At 42.2% G+C, this 16,603-nt stretch overlaps 1 long non-coding RNA gene across 1 annotated transcript; it reads right to left on the bottom strand.

The window, feature by feature from the left end:
* Positions 1–5,975: 5,975 nt before the first annotated feature.
* On the bottom strand, positions 5,976–16,598 carry LOC146767700 (uncharacterized). The gene is made up of 2 exons (XR_014955247.1): positions 16,351–16,598; positions 5,976–11,064 (listed from the first exon to the last, which is right to left on the bottom strand). It is a non-coding gene; the product is annotated as an uncharacterized LOC146767700 (long non-coding RNA).
* Between the last annotated feature and the right edge of the window lie 5 nt (positions 16,599–16,603).

Here is a 16,603-nt window from a genome sequence, read left to right as displayed (position 1 = left end):
GCTCCCCAAAATTAGCAAGAGTAATGTTCTAGTTTGCAGTGCAGTAGGAAAGAATAACTTGACTTTCTAAAATGTAATAAACAGTGCAAGACCTGGAACAAGTACAAAACCTTCAGACAAGGTGAAAGCCCCCAGAAGAATACCTCTATTCAAAAAGTCTAGGGATGTCTGCAAATACTGCCAGCAGCTTAAGTCTTGTCCTTTTCCTTTCCAAACATGTGTATGAGGTTTGCCTTTAAAAATACATACTGTATCCTTGAACTCTTCCACACTCCCAGTCAAAGAAGGTAGTATTTCCTCTAGACCAGTTGATTCATACACAAAATAAAAGCTGTGAGACATTATTTTGGTCTTGGTTGTTTCCCTCTTGTGATATTGATGGAAAACATTCTCTTTGAAATATTCAAGCTTTGAAACCACCAATCATGTCTAGCTATTGAGGGTTACCTGGCTCGACATCTCTGGAATTCCACAGGGCTCAAATTCAGTTCTACCTGACCTGATCCAGCTCTGTTTAAAATGTCCCTTATCCTCTGGGATAAGGGACATTTGTGCTGTACAGCAAATCTGCATGTGAAGAACTGAAGTGCAGTGTACAGATTTGTGTTTTGGTTTGGAATGGAATTAACTATGATCTTCCCTCCTCTTGATATTTTTGCAAGAAAATATCTGCTTTGCAGACAGGGCAAAAGGGTTTTATTTTGTGTAGGAAGCTCAGCTATGGATTTACCTTTCTATAATGCCTATAGGTTAAATCAGTGAAGATAAAGCCCTTACATCACACAATCTGTTCTATACCTGGGTCTCTAAGTGCACATGGGATGACTTAGAATAATATGCCTAACAGATGAGGGTAATTTGTTCCTTAAATATGAGCTTTTTCATTTTGGGGTCAAATATGATGGAGTGAGAGACTGTCTGTTGTTTAATGTGTCATCTGTTCCACCTGGGTGACACCCATCTGTCACCAGCAGAGGCTAATTTTGTAGCTGTGCTGTTGCCAGCAGCCTGAGAAGGATTCCTTGTGGCATTTATTTACTTCTTTATATGTGCCTTAAAATCGCCGCTGATTATTGCCTGGCTTTCTCTTTGTTGTCAGATGAGAACAGCAGTGAAAATTCCACTGAAATTTAACTTATTGGGAAGGAGCCATAAGTGGTCTAGGATTTATTCTTGAGTTGTTTTGCTGTGTCACCATCTTTTATTAGCTGCTAATTTCCTGTTCATCAATGACAAAGCAGTCAAACAGCACATCTCTGCAGTGGAGGCTGTGCCTGCATGAGTAGCTTTTTGTATTTAAAGTCTGGGCAAGAGAGAATTCTTCATAGGGGTAAAAAATGTGTGTGGAAGGAAGGGATTAATATTGGTCTCATCATCTGATTTGGCCTCTTAAATCCTTCTGGAAGTGCCAGGTCTAGAAATTCCCCCAGTTAATTTTCTTACAATCCCCTCTGTATTCTGCTTCTAACAAAGTCCTGTGAGAGTGACTGCAACAGATGAGAAAATTAACTGAGATTTGAATCACATTTGAAATTGGCAGGAAAATGAGGGGCTTAAAGCCAAGCTCCACAACATGCTCAAATACGGAATATTTGGGATCAAGAGCCCAGTGTTTGCTTCTGAGGAGAACTAGGGCTGCTTGTGATTTGCTGCAATCAATCAGGACTTTGCAGTCCCATCAAAGAAATGTCACTGGGAATGAAGTGCATGGAAGGGAGAGCCACCCTGGAGGCTTGCCTGGGGGACAGCAGCAGCTGTGACTGGGACCCCCTTCCCGCTGTTATCTGGAGTGTGGAAAAGCCAGGCTGGAGAATATAATGAATCCATTCTTTGTTGCTGTTGTTTGTTTTGGTTTTTTGGGGGAGTTGATTAGCAGAGGTTGGCTACAGTTGATAGCAGGGATACCTGTGAGAGCTATGTGACCTGCTCAGACATAATTCTGAAGGCATTAATTACATATTGCTGAAATTTCAAACCATAATTGGAGATCAGTGTTACCTTGCAGCCTTTGCAGTAATCAGAAGCACCTCAGTTCCACAAGAAAATTTGGAGACAAGTAAGCACTTGAAGCCTAAAACTGTTCCATTGTCATTATTGCTCTTTGTTTTCATTTTTAAATCTTGCAATTAGTGTTCTTAAAAAAACAATAAATAAAGCAAAAGGCAAATACAGACCATCTGTGAAACAGAAAGAAATTGTTAAAAGCTGCATCCACCAGGATCTCTGGGAAGAGTGCCACAACACAGTTAAGCATTCAGCCAGCATGATATAATTACAAATTAAACATCTCTAAAACAAATTCCACATTGAAAATAAAAATGAGTTCTGCTTGTTTCTTTTTGGTAGGGGATCATATTAAACTCAGTTCTAGAAATTACCACCTATCCTCCTGCAAACTGCAAGGTCTGTAGGGTCTGCATGCCCTCTAAAGTTGGGGTTTTTTGGTGGGGGCATCTCATGGGGCATTGCTCAAATCCATGTTTCAGTCAAGAGACTGAGTTCAGGAGGATTTAGAGCAAGTGTGGAGCTTGCTGTGTTTTTTAGAGCTCTGACATAATGGCAGGTAATGACATTCTGTATTCATGGCATGTAGAAATGTGCCTCTCGTTCCAGGAGATGGCTTACTCAGCTCATATCAACTGGATTTGTTAAAATAAAGGGCCATTTTATATTGAGACATAATAATTTTACACTTAACTAGGACACAGTCTCCAATATGTTCTCATTTCTTGCTTTTATCTAAGGAACGTTTTTCTGGCTTAAGCCAGACTGGATCTGATGGCTCTTGGGGCATGCTTGAGGTAAAAGTGCTTTCAGCAAAGTCATCTAAGTATTTGTAATGACAATTTATGTTATCACTTACTGCTGTATTTGCAAGAGGAACAAAGAAAGGCCAAAAAAATCTGTAAATAAATGAAATGGAGGATGATACAATATTTAAAATTATTGCTGAACAATTTTGTCATTTAAACAAGACTTTTTTTCTAGGCATGCCCTGCCTTTCACAGAAAAGTGTTACCCTCAGTTTTAGAGGTTGGATCTGTCTGTTAAATAGATCTGTCCTCTCCATTGAAACCAGAAGTATTCCTAAGAACTGAAGATGACTGTAATGAAACAAAAATCTCCAGAATAAAATTTCTCCCTGAAGATCAGATTAATCCTGAGACTGAATAAACAAATTTGTTTCTTAGGAAATTTGAAAGTAGTAGCAAGAAAATGGTTTGGCCTGTCAGGCACAAAATGCTTCACCAAACATGACACAGTTTTTGGAACCTTCCTAATTTAAACCAAAAGAAAAATCCTCTACCACATATATATAATTCTAAATTAATAATCAGTTATTAAAATGTTTGGAATAGGAAGTACTGAATTTTCTGCTTTGAAGAGGAGCATAAACCAATGGCTTTTAAGGGAAGGCCCATCAGAGTTTCCTTTGGACATTTGAAACCAATGAGGATGTCTTTGGTAACCACGAGTACTGCAATAAATGTAAAATTTCAAGCTTTTTTTGCTTGCTGATCCAAGGTTTTGTTTTTCCCTTATGACACTGTTGTAGAAATAGAAACCATGCATTTCAGTGTGAATTTCTTTACTTAGTTCTGGAACTTCAACCTTAGATTTTTCTTAGATTTGTCCATACCTCTGAAGGGAGATAATTTAATTTCAGAATTCTGTTTGATGCGCGTTGTAAGCTTTACTTTGGTCACAAAAGCTCTTGTTTCTAATTGCAATTACCACCAGTGCATTTCTTTAACAGGGAGGTTGTCTGGGGAAATAATTGCCCTTATTTTTACCCAGTCTGTTCATCTCCATGCTTCTCAGCTCTTCCCTCATGTCCTAGGTGTGTTGTATCAGGAAGTCTCAGCACTGCTGTCATCTGATCTGTGCTTCCTGGCTTTCCACCGTCTGAGAAACCATTCCCTGGACAAAGTGCTTTCTGGAACAAGCCTCCTGTGCCTCGTGGGATAAAGATCAGCAGCAGCAGCCCAGATATGCTAAGTCAACTTGAAATGACAGCTGCTGTTAGGAACAAGTAGAACTCATTAAAACCGAGCCCACTGGTGTTTGTATGAAGTGAATACCTGCCTGCTCAGTGGTTATTTAATTGATGTACAGACTGTCAAGCAGACAACAGCACTGACTGGAGAGACACTGTAAATCCAGCTGACATCCCCCATTTTGAATTCTCCAGAGACTGCTGACAAAATTGTTGAGATTCTTTTCCCCTCCAGTGAATAAGAAATGCTGAGTAAAAGGATATTACATAAATTGGCTGACATTTGGAGTGGACTAGCTAATTCTCATTGCCTCGTGTGTGGTGGCTCTGTGTGTATGTGCACATGTGCCTGGTATTGTCAATGAGCTCCCTGCCCACTCCCCTCTGCTCCCAGCAGGCTGCTGGGAGGCTGGATTTTGGGAGTTACATAAGAGACAGTCTAGGAAAACATCCCAACCACTTGGAATTTACCCTCGGCACTAACCTCTTTCCTCCATTGTGTCATGCACTTAAAAAAATTATTTTTTGTTTAGTGGCGTGACAGGGATGGTGTCTCATCTGAAAAAATGAGGTCTGTCTGTCGTGGGGAGGGAGTTGGGTGTACCAAAATTGACTTTTGCTCACTTTTGCTTTCCATGGGCTGTGGCTGCAGTCCCTGGAGTCAAAAATCTCTCCTTTCTGTAACAGCTGGGAGTTGAAAATCAACAAGGGCAATCATGCAGCAAAGGGAGATAAAAATGAGCTGTTAGGGCTGTATCTTCACCCTACTGGCAGCTGCTTCCTGGGAAGGGGCTAGCAGCAGGTGCTGTGTCTACAAACATTTCTGACAAATAATTTGCCTTGAAAAGTAACAAATGTTACTTTTAAATAATGTTGTGAGATTACACTTCATGGCCAGAGAAGTTGGGGTCATTTCTAGTTTGAATAAATTGATGTGAAAATCATAAAACCCATTCCAGTTAAAGTGCATTTCACCAGGAATATCACTTGTTGCTGTGTGTAACCCTCCTCAGAGCTGTACTCATTCTCAATGCAGCTTCACATTCCTGAGGAATACGAAGAATATGAGGCATATTTGTGAGGAGTTTTATCCAACAAGTTTTGGTTGGCCTGTCTTTTAACATCAGAAGCACACTCCATTTTTCCTATATTCCTTTGGAACAGTTCGGTGTTACTTTTTTACATGTGATTTTTCTCTTGTGGCCTAGAACCTTAATCCTGATTCCACTCAAGTTTCATAGTAAAGATCTTAGTAAAATATTTGTGTTCTCTTTTAAAAGTAGTTGGGATCAGACCTCTAGGCCCTGTCTCTGCTTTGTAATGTTCTGCTTTGAATTTCTTAAACATTCTGCTCTTTCAAAGGTTGAAATGAACGAGAGTTCAGCTCCATACAACAGAGCAGGAATTACAGCTGAATTCCTCCCAGTACCACTGCTTTTCATATGCTAAAATCAATAGACTGGATTCAGACAGGAGGTAAGCAAATACAACTCATTTGTACCACGTCTGGATTCTGGCCAGTTCCATCCAGTCTCCTATGATAATTGCATACAGTTTGTTCCAGTCTCTTTATCCCATTGCTTACAATGCTTACGATTTGCCTTTATTGCATGTAACCATGCTGGAAAAAAGACTCGTGTCTGAGAGGTAATGTAATTGTGTTTTCAATTATCCTCTCTGGGAGTAATCCAAACATCAGAATATAAACTAATTTCTTTTTTTGAAGCTGCTGTAAAGAAACTGAAAGAAGAATAAAGGTTATTCAGTGCTGGGCTATTTTGTATTGAGTGGAAGAACAAAGGCACCCCACTTCACTCCTCCTGACAACCAAACCTATTCACCTCTGTTGGCTCCTAACACAGAATATAGCAATACACTAACTGCAGCTTTTTTCCTTGGAATTTGGTGTTGTGTCTTGGGCATGTGGCAGCCAAAAAGCATTTGTTTACCCCCTCATAATTTTCAGGGGCCTCTTTTCCTTCTTTTCAGAAAAATTACTTCCATCTGCTAAATACAGTTGTTTAAAAAAAAAAAAAGTTGGATAAAGTTAAAAATTATGCTTTTTAGTTTTTTTTAAACAAATCACTTCATCATTTATTTCTGTCACATCTTTACTCCATTGTCCTTACTGCATGCCCTAGACACAGGCAGTTTCACACATGTGATGCATGGAGCCAGCACTTCTAGTGAGCATTGGCTGGGAACTCAAATGTCTTAAAAACTATGGCTGCCATCATCGCTTCATAGAGTCCAATCGATTTTGAAGGGATTTGGATCGAGGCCCGAACTGACTCCAGAGTGCTGAGATGTCTTATTGGTGCTTAATTTGGAGAGCATGGGAGATGTCTGGGAATCAACCACTGGAAATGGCAGGCAACAAAGGGATACCCTAAACGATTAATTTCTCTAGAAGCTTATGTTTGGGATATTGAAGGTGAGAGTGTAAAGAATGACAGAAAAGGTTTGTCATCAAGCTAACAACTCCAGTGAGCGGAATTTAGAAGTAGTCATCCCCTAAGCTTGAAAACAGTTTCAAACAGAGCTCCCAAATAGTTCCAGTTAACTACTGAAACACTAATTGTATGTCTGGCAATCGAGTGGCACTGGCCAGTCTGCACTAAACGTGGAATCAAGTTGGTTCTGAACTAATTGCTTAATAAAATCATAAGTTTATTAGATTATTAACCTAACTTTTTATTTGTTACAGGCTCTGGAGAAAACATGCATTGGCAGTAACTCATTCCTTTTATTGTACTTGCCACTTCTTCCTGCACTCCTGCCCTGAGCTCCTCAGTTTTGCTATGATATTTATAACTGCCCCATCTATTTGCCTTTTTAGAGCCTGGAATCTTCTAGAAACCAGAGAAGAGCACACAATATAGATGAAGAAAAGCAGAAAAGGGATTGGTTCTAGTGCATACAGAAAAAAAACCCAAACAAACGTAAGAATGGCTTTTTTTTTTTTACTTCCCTAAGTAAATTCTTTGGGCTGTACTCAGGTTGTATTCAGCCTCTTCCCTTTCAGAATTTCTGAAATTTTGGTTTTCTAAAGATCACAGCTCTCTGCTGCTCCATTCTGTTCTCCATTCCACAGCCACAGCTGGGAAAGGTATTTATTCTCATCCATGTCTCTGTGGTGAAACTGGCCACTAGGAAAAAAAACAGCGTTCCATAAAAATAACTGCTCAATAATAAATTTGTGCACGAGGTCATATTCTTAACCTGAAAATAAATAGCTAAATAGTTTTTAAAAAGGTCCAAAAAAGCAGCAAGCAGTTTATAAGGAAGAGAGCCATACTTCAGCAGCTAGTGAACTAATGATGCCTTATGGGCTACTTGGTACCATTGAAAGAAAGAAGCTGGAACTAATAATTGTCCTTGAAAGTCACCTCTACAAATACCCTTAATAAAAATGAAGTAGTTGGCATGGCACTGGTGTCACTTTACGTTGTCTGTGGTGATGGGGTTGTGACAAGAGACCTGTTAGTGAAAATTACAGGAATTGTTCAGCATGAGTTGGTCATTTGATGCAGGACCATAAAGGCTCTTGTACAGTTCTCTTGGGAATGCACAAGAGTTGTAGGTAAAAAGATTTCAATACCTTCATATGATATCCGTGTGCACTAAAAATACCATCTGGAGGTGGCTGCCAAAGAAGTCAGTGAGAGGTGCCATTTGAAGGGTGAGTAAAAAGTAATGTTACTGTAACTTCCAGCCAAGTAGGTGAGGTAGTCTGGGGATATATCCTGTGCACATCCTGTTCTTCCTTCCATACTCTGCATGGGGATTGACATCCCTGCCAACTGTGCAGCCAGCCTTTCCCTTGGCATGGTGTCCCCTCCTCTCCTGCTTTGAGGGACAGCACCTTCAGGTACAGCAGCTACAGGTACGGCAGCTAAAGCGTCATGGTAGCTTCAGGGAGGCCAGGGAAGACATTGGGAAATAAAAACCCGAAAGGAATGTTAACCTTAAAATCATTCTCTTCTTGCCTGTCTTCAAATCATTCCAGAGCAAATTTTTTTACATCAGTAAAACCAAGGAAGGATGTTGGCTCTGAGCTGTACAAGCACTACTTCATACAAGCACGGCTTGGCCAGCAGCGCCTGCTCCATGGGCTGCCTTGGCAGCACCCTCCCGGCCGTGTGTGAACACCCAGGGAGCTGCTGCAGGAGCTGAGCCCCGGGAGCCAGGCTCTGGCAGGCTGCAGCTGCCCGGGATCCCAGCCCCGGCACAGCCCCACGCGCGCGGCTGCTGTTTGCTCCCAGATGTGACAGGAGACACGGTGCTCCCTGCGGGCCCACACAGCTGGGCTGAGTGACTAACCCTGGCTCTGCACCCACACGCTGATGTCAGGAGAGCAGCCAGCAGCTCAGTGACTCTCCTTGTCTCTGTGTGCGCGTCAGCCACAACAGCGGCAAACCCAACAATGGGCAAGGAAGCAATCAAAGGAAAACCCAACTTCAGACTAGGAGCAACTGATGTCAAATGGGATGTGTAACTCCCATTTCCAGTGAAAAGAATCATCAATATTAGCTCAGTCATTTTAAAACAAATGAATCATTAGATGACAAAACCCATAAATTGATTCATAAACAGCTGTCATCTTAATATGAAAACTTTGAGATTAATCTGAAAAATTGCGATTCAATTGTGAATGGAAATAACAGCTAAAATCCAGCATTCATCTTGGCCAGGATGAATTTTACAAAATAAACTTCAGAGTACACTTCTAAGTTCTATCCATCCTTGCGTGTATAATATGTGTGAGCACACAGATGCACTAAAAATGCTGTCTGGCCACCTGGATTTCAGTTAATTCATTAGTATCATTAATTGCAATGACTTTGACTTGCTGGTCTTTGAGGGGAAGGCTTCTCTCATTGTTTGCTTGCTGAGTTTTTTGTTGTTTTTCCAAGGTACTTGTTGGCTGTGGTGCAATGACTCAAGGCGTGCGATTAGTCAGAATAAGCCCTCAATACTTATGGCAATAACGTTTAGCACATATATTTTTGGTTTTTTCCCTGCAGTGAAGCACTCCTAGACGAGGCATGGGTTTGGGATTGGTTGCACTTGCTGAGGTAATCGATGCCATGATGCCTTCTTTGAAGAAGACTGAAGAGGTTTGTAACTTGAGTTTTATGGTAGGCAGGTGATGGACAGTCTGATGGGACTCAGGGAGACCTGCCACCCTGCCAGGGAGAGAAATGGGGAGCTCGGAACTACTGTGAGATGGGGAAGTCCTAGGGGAAAGGAAAATGAAGGCGCCTATGGAAAAAATAAGCTATAGGGTTATGAGGATTGGCTGAGGAAGGAGAACATGGGCTTTGAATTTCAAGAAAGGAGGCAGAGATTAAGAAACAGTGGGGAAAGGAAACAGAGCTTTGGAGCACATGGCTAGGAGCCATAGTGAGATACAAAGGAAAAGCAGTCCAGAGGACAGAGCTTGGCATGAGGAGCTGGGGAAAGATTTAGAAATAGGCCAGGAACCTGTGCCTGACAGCAGGGGAAGGGAAAAGAACAGGGTGGGGACAAAGGATGAGGAGAGGAGACGAGACAAGTTGGGGGTGGAGGGTGGGGCAGCCAAGAGAAAGGAAGATGAGTCTGTGCCTATTTCAGTGTCCTCCTGGTTCTGGCATTACACAGTGTTTCCCTTCATCTGCTGTCAGAAGACACTGACATCCCCTGATAAGGTGCACACATTGACTCCCACACAGCAGACAACCTGCCACAGGGGACAACCTTTCACTGTTTGGGACACAGAGTCACTGTGGCCTGTGGCAAAACCAGTGGGCCCAGCTTTATCTCCAGTGTCAGCTGACAGCCCCCACAGGGGATGGCAGGGAATTTGTGAGTGTTAGGTCAACAACATGAACGGCCCACAAAGGTTTCAGAGCAAACATTCAGACTTGTAATGACACCAGTAACTCTTGCCTTTCACTCTCAAGTCCCTGCTGTTTGGAGTTTGCACCTTCAGCATTCTTTTTAAGGTACAGCTGGTTTTCCCCTAGAAAAGTCTTCCCAAATACCATATGAAGTATGCAATGGGTGGAATTCATGGCAGTATGAGTTCAGCAGTTAAACAAGGCAGAGGTCAGTAGCTGGCTACATTAATGTCAGAGTGAACTTCCTCTTTAGCATTTTCTGGGGGTGCTTGGAGCAGGTAATGCAGCTTTTAGAGAGAAAAAATCAATCAAGACTGCAGTTGATAAAATTAATGAAGGTGTAACAATGTGGCTTACACAGGCATTCATTCTCTATTTTTTCCTGAGGAGGAAAAGGATATAAATTAAATAGTGATTCTTACGTAATGAGTATTGCTTTTGCATAAAAGGAGGCAAAACACTGAGCAATTTAACCTCCCAGATGCTTGGAAGTTAATGATTGCAGGTCAGCTTTGAGATAATAGCCTGGGCAGTGTTGTGAAAGTCATTTTCTGGCAGATGGGGACAGATTCCATTTTGGCATGTGGACAGTGGATTACAGCCCTTTAACCACCGCGAAGAGCTGTGCTAAGCTCTGGTCCCTCCAAGAAACAAACAAGATTTCACAAGAGCCAGCTGGCTTCAGTTGCACTTACAGTACTTGTAACTTCAGATATCGTGGGAGATGCAGTCATGGTGAACTTAAAGACATATAGGGATGGTTTCCTAGCTGAGAAAGGGGGGGATTGCAGCACGTGTCTGTCCCAAGCTGGTCACTGCATGGATGGATGCATTGGGGTGTGGTGGAGATATAACTGCATCCACCCCGGCACTGAACACTGCCTCAGGCTCATTTGGGAGAGTTCTCCCTCCCTAGAAATAAAAGATAACGCAGCACAAGGGACCACATCATTTCTTTGCACTTCCAAGGGCATTCCAGGGCTTGTCTTTCCTTTCTCAGATGCTGCTGTGCCGATACCCTGCACAGGGAGCTGTCTGTGCAAGGGCTTCACGTGTTCACTTGTGCCACTGGAACTCTCTCTGTGTTCTGCATGTGATGCTTGGTCTGTGACCTGCTGCTGCAGGGTGTTATGCTCTGGGGAACCCTTCAGTGGGGCCTAGGTTTGAGGATCCATGGAAACAGTCCTGAAACAAAGAGAAAACAAATGGGAGAGTTGTGACATTCCTTCTGGAATACTATCAGCACAGATTGTTTCCAAGAGAGGGGTTTGGGGTTGTTTCTTTATTCTTTATTTATTGGTTGTTTTCCACCTGCCAGCTAATACATCTTACAGAAATGATGCAGAGCAAGATTTTGGTTGTCGAGTGGTAGAAATTAAATTAATGATGTAGTAAAATAATTTTTTTTCTTTGTAATGTCCGGCTGATCTCATCTCTACTTGCCCTTCAGTGTGACATGATGAAAGCTGCATGATGTGGTAACTGTTGTTCCTTGGGAATAGTCTGTCTATTCCTCCATGAGGTTACTTTGGATTTTTACTATAATATACAAGGGAATGGAAAGAGTATTTTCCTCAGTTCCACCTATATTTCTATTTCCAGCTGCAGTCCTCTGAATAATGTAACATTCTCCAGAATTAACCCATGTGGAAGTTATGCCTTCTATGACCTGTATAAGATTCTAATTTAAAAGAGGATAAAGACAAATCTATAACAAAACTTCCACTATTTCATGATCACTTGCTAGGAGAGACAGTGAAAGAGACATTTCTGACTTGCTAGGGGTTTGTAGTTGATGAGGAAATATTTAGAGATAAAATTATTGCAGGGAGACTTGTTGCAAGCAGCCCTCCCTGCTTGAGCAGGGGGTGGACCAGATGTGCAGAGGTGCTTTCCAACCTTAACTATTCCGTGTTGATGTGAAGATCCACTTCCTAATGATTTGTGTGTGCTCTGATCAAAGGGGATAATGGGTTTCTGAAATGACAACAACCACACAGGCAGGCACTGGCTGTATCTGCCCCACAAACACTGATTTTCCCCCAAACACAGGGAAAACACTCCCTCTAATCTCTGAACACGTGTTCAAGCTCTTCTAGTGCAAAAGCTGTTGCTTTACCCTGTAGCAATACAACAAAAAGTGTCTTGAGTCCTGAGCAGGAGCCAAACTACTTTGGGACACTTTTTGATACCCTTCCAGTGACATGGGATCAGGAGAGAGAAATAACTAAATTATGATCTTATGGTTACAATGCAATTCTATGAGAAAGAGATGTGATTTTATGATTGTTCCCGTTAAGGAATCTCTCAACAAATCTGGATTTCTTTGGAATCCAATATTAACTGAAATTGTTTATGGTGTTTGATTGCAGAGTATTTTTGAATTTTTTAAAATTTTATTTTTGATGTATATCATCAGTCTTTATACTGACATTGTTTCTTTTCTTACCCTGGAGTAATTTTGCTAATTTAGATGTATTGCTCTATGTGATATTGATAGAGAGAGAGGGGGTGTGTATACATGTGTTTGTATGTACATTAGAGAGAAGGAGAGGGGTGATTTTGCTAATTCTAAGCTCTAACCTCCATAAATATTTGTACTTAAGACATTATTTCTCATTTCTCATCAGCTGAGCTCACTACTCCATCTCTTAGACTTGCAACAGCTGCCAGTCCTTCTAGACAGTTCAGATCTTTTTCCAAGTTCAATTATTCTAGACTACAGAAAATTTGATTTACTTCCAATTTAGACCTCACTGGATTGTTTGTTCTCTTATTTTCAGCCACGCAGGGCCGTTGTGTTTCCAACATTTGTAAATACAACCTAAAACAAAGTTTTGGCCATCTGTGGCATTCTCAGATTGAGCATATATTGAGAAAATTTTATTTAGAAAGACATAAACAAGTCCACTTGTGCTTTAGAGGAATGAAGTATCCTTTGAACTGGAATGGAGACTGTAAGAGGTTTGTAATAGGGAGGAGATTATTTTTTCTATTGTTGATGTAATGTGTTTCTACCATTTGCACCAGAAAAAGAAAAAATGAGGAGGGAAGAAATAAGGTTTTGTTTACAAGAAATATTGATGAAGGGTCTTAAAGTTTTCAGGAAGGTAAATGAAAAGCTGAACTTCTGTTACAGGTGTTTTTAAAAGAGTCACCATGCAAGAAGATTTTCCCAGGCACTTATCCATATGTACTTCATGCAGAGTAACTTTACCTCAAAACTGCACCTACAAAAGTAGGTGGGCAAAAACTGAAGCTGCTTTCTATAGTAACCAATATTTAGAAGGGAAATTCAGTTATAGCCAGATTTGTGGTTGTTTCCATCATACAAGGCAGAAATCTTCCTCCCAGATTTAAACTCAAGCAGTTAATGTACTTCAAGTTTTTTACATTTCCTGTGACAAATGAGTGTGAGAATTTGTGGGAGACCTTTGGTGTCAACATGTGCTGGAGAAAGGAGATGGACGATTTTTTCCACTATTAGCTGAGCACTAGACAACACAGGAACAGCTTCAGAAGGGACACAGCTTATCCATCTCTTTTTGGCTAATTGCTTCTTGGATATGCACCAAAGAGAGGGACTGGGAAGCCAAGAGCCCCAGGGAGTGGAGAATCTCTGTGTGGAGTGGGGGCCTGGGCTGATGTTCCATTTCCAGCAGCTGGAAGTGTTCCCTGCTGCCACAGTGACACAAACCATCCGCTGAGGTGTCCACATGGTGGGAAGATGAATGAGCCTGAGTATTCCTGGGTGTTTTTGCTTTCCTGTAGTTCTAATTGCTTTTCAAAAGTGAGGGGTTTTTTTTGTTTGTTTGTTTGATTTAAGTGCTTTTCAAACACTAGTTTCATTATTCCAGTGTGAGTAAACTGGAGATGGCATCCTCATAAACTATCAAGGACATATGGCTGAAACTCCTTGAAAAGCAGCTTATGTGAGAGGGGATTGACATTTCTTGGGCTTGTCATATGGCAGGATTTGTAGTAGTAACTGCTGGAAAGCTGGGAAAGTTGTTGCCCCTTGGACCAAAAACCAAAAACTGGTGGATGGACCTGATGGAGTTTTTTACTCTTCATTTAAAATATCGCAAAAAATACTCTTGGACTTTTCAGAGTTTTCCTGTAACCATACTAACAATATAATTTAGGTTTGAATTGTGTTTACTTTGGAATTTTTTTCCCAGATTCTCAGTTCTTGCTGAGAGTCTAGAAGTTTAAGAATTATATATTGAATAAATGAGATTACAGGATGAGCCAATGAGTGCCTTGTGTTTAGTATGACCTCTGTGTGAGAGCAGCACTGAATAAAACAGCTTTTTCTCTGTAAGAGGTAAGGCATTCCTGTGAGGAACAGGGAATTGGACTCAGATGATCCTTATGGGTCCCTTCCAGCTTGAGATGTTCTCTGATTCCATTAACAATTGTAGCTGGTTACAAAACAGTGCAGGACAAACAGAGAATGGCAGCAGTTCAGATAAATGGAAAAGGTAAATGGAGAAAAGGTCTCTAAGAGGAATTTTTGAAGTAGCAGGAGGGTAGGCTCTAAGGCATTGTAACATGGAGTGTCTTACACAGGTCAAGAGAAGACTTGTGAAGGGTTGGATAATTGATGGTCTTGGGTGGAGGGGAAGCAGCCATATGGGTGTGATCGTGTGGAAGATCTGAGTTGAGGAAGGGTGGTGGAAGAGGCCACAAGAAAGGAAAATGCTACTGCCAGAAGCGCTTTAGTCAATGTTTAAGAGCAGTATTAATGACCAAATTAAGAGGCTGGACTGCAGAAGAAAGTAGAGTGAAAAAAATAAAAACAACAGGCGTGTTTTCCATTTGAAGAATAGAAAGGAAAATATATTAAAAAAATATAGAAAGTTGGCAGATCTTGAGGTGAGTGCAGATTGCTTAGGGAATAGAACTTTCACTGTAGCTCTGTTATCTTGTAGTTGTAAGCCTCACACACACTATTCCCAATGACAAACTTCTAAAGAGTTCTCAAGCCTCACAATTTTATTGGTGCACTGGATTTTCCTGATTTTCAAAAGGATCATTTGATAAGGAATTTAAGCTGTTTGCCCTACCTACCCTGTCACCACTGGGTTCAGCCCCCTCATGGAGATCAGGGCTCCAAAGACTGAGAAATAGCAGGACTCTGTCCTGTAAAGCAAGCTCTGTGACAGGGCATCCAGCTGAGAGCTGTGAGGGCTGCCATGTGTGCAGGGAACGTAAAGTTCCAGGAGTGGCTGAGTGGAATCATGGATGTTTAGTATTTAGAAAAGTTTTTTTGGTTTTGAGCATTTTGAGATTGCTTTTTTGTTTTTTAAAGAAATTAGTTTTTGAAATGACATTTTCACCCCTTTTATTCATCTACTTGAATTGAGCTTCATCTTCCCTTCATCTACTTGAATTCAGCTTCATCTTCTCTTTATCTGCCTTCCAAAAAAGCCACAAGGACTTCAGAAGGCTCCACTGTGCAAGGCCACAAAATGCCCTGCATGGAGCTTCTGTTGTAGGGAAGGAGCAAAAGGAAACAAGGAGGGTCTTCACTGTTGGCTGTGACTATCCAGAGCTTTCAGGTACAGTGATCATGTGGGATTTCCATGAGAAGTAGCAGAGAGTGTTTGAAGTGGATGGGTAGCTGGGGAGCCTGGGGAAGGGGGATGCTTGTGGAGCAGCAGGGCTGCAATGCCCATTTGGCAGCAGATGCCTGCCCCTGCGCTGTGCCTGTGGCACTGAGGGGGAGCAGCTGACACGGCGTGAACCTGTTTCTGGGCTGGGCCCTGCTCTGCCTTCATCATGAGGGTGTGGGAAGCAGCATAATTGTCTCTGATTCTGGTAAAGAACTAAAATTTATGACTTGCCAGAGGTCAGAGTTGGGAGTTAAGCAGCAACAAAATATCCTTGACGTACTTGCTAGCGAAGTGAATATTGTGAACTGCGTGAGCTGGACGCTGTGGCTGCCTTGGCGTTGGTTCGTTCCTGTGGGTTGCTGCATATTGGCTCTGTGAAAAGCCCAGTGTTTGCAGTCCCACTTGGGACTGTCCGGGGCTGCTTGTGTTGCCTTTGAAACCAGAGAGCTTTCCAAGCTCCAGGCATGAGCAGCCAGCCCAGCTGTAACACAGGAGATAAGGGGCACAAAGCATATTTTGGGAAACAAACCTTTTAATTCTTTTTCAACCCTTTCATCACGTTTTGTGGTCAGCTTCAGGCACAAAGTGCATTTGATGGGTCACTATACTTTATAAACGCTGTACATTTGTTTTATTAGAGGGGGAAGGCCTGTACAAGAATTTTCACCTGTTGCCTTTTGCTATCACTTTGCTCCCATTGGATGGGAGGAGAACTGGTTTCTGGTGAATGCAATGGAACAAAATGGTTACCCCGGATTTATTTTAAACACACGTGTCATCATATTGTGATTTAAACAATTTAGTATGGTGCAGAGGCCACAGAACTTCTGATCTAAAATAACTCTCCAGTTACCTTCTTTATAAGGCCAGAGGAAAAGATGTCCGACCGATGTTCGCTGCATCCCGTTTCCAGCGCTGCCGGCAGCGATGCTCAGCCGGACGGAGCCCCGCGCTCCAGGCGGGGTTCCTGGGTGCGGGGACCCGCTGCCGCCCCTGCCCGGTCCCCCGAGCTGGCCGCGCAGCGCAGGGAGCGGCCCCCGGCGCGGCGCGGGGGCGGTCGGGGGCGGGGCGCGGCGGGGGCAGCCCGGTGCCGGCGGGGAGCTTGT

This window comes from Lonchura striata, chromosome 4 (assembly GCF_050655825.1).
Source record: "Lonchura striata isolate lonStrDom1 chromosome 4, ASM5065582v1, whole genome shotgun sequence".
Lineage (NCBI taxonomy): Eukaryota > Metazoa > Chordata > Aves > Passeriformes > Estrildidae > Lonchura > Lonchura striata.
This window is presented reverse-complemented; position numbering and strand designations above follow the sequence as displayed.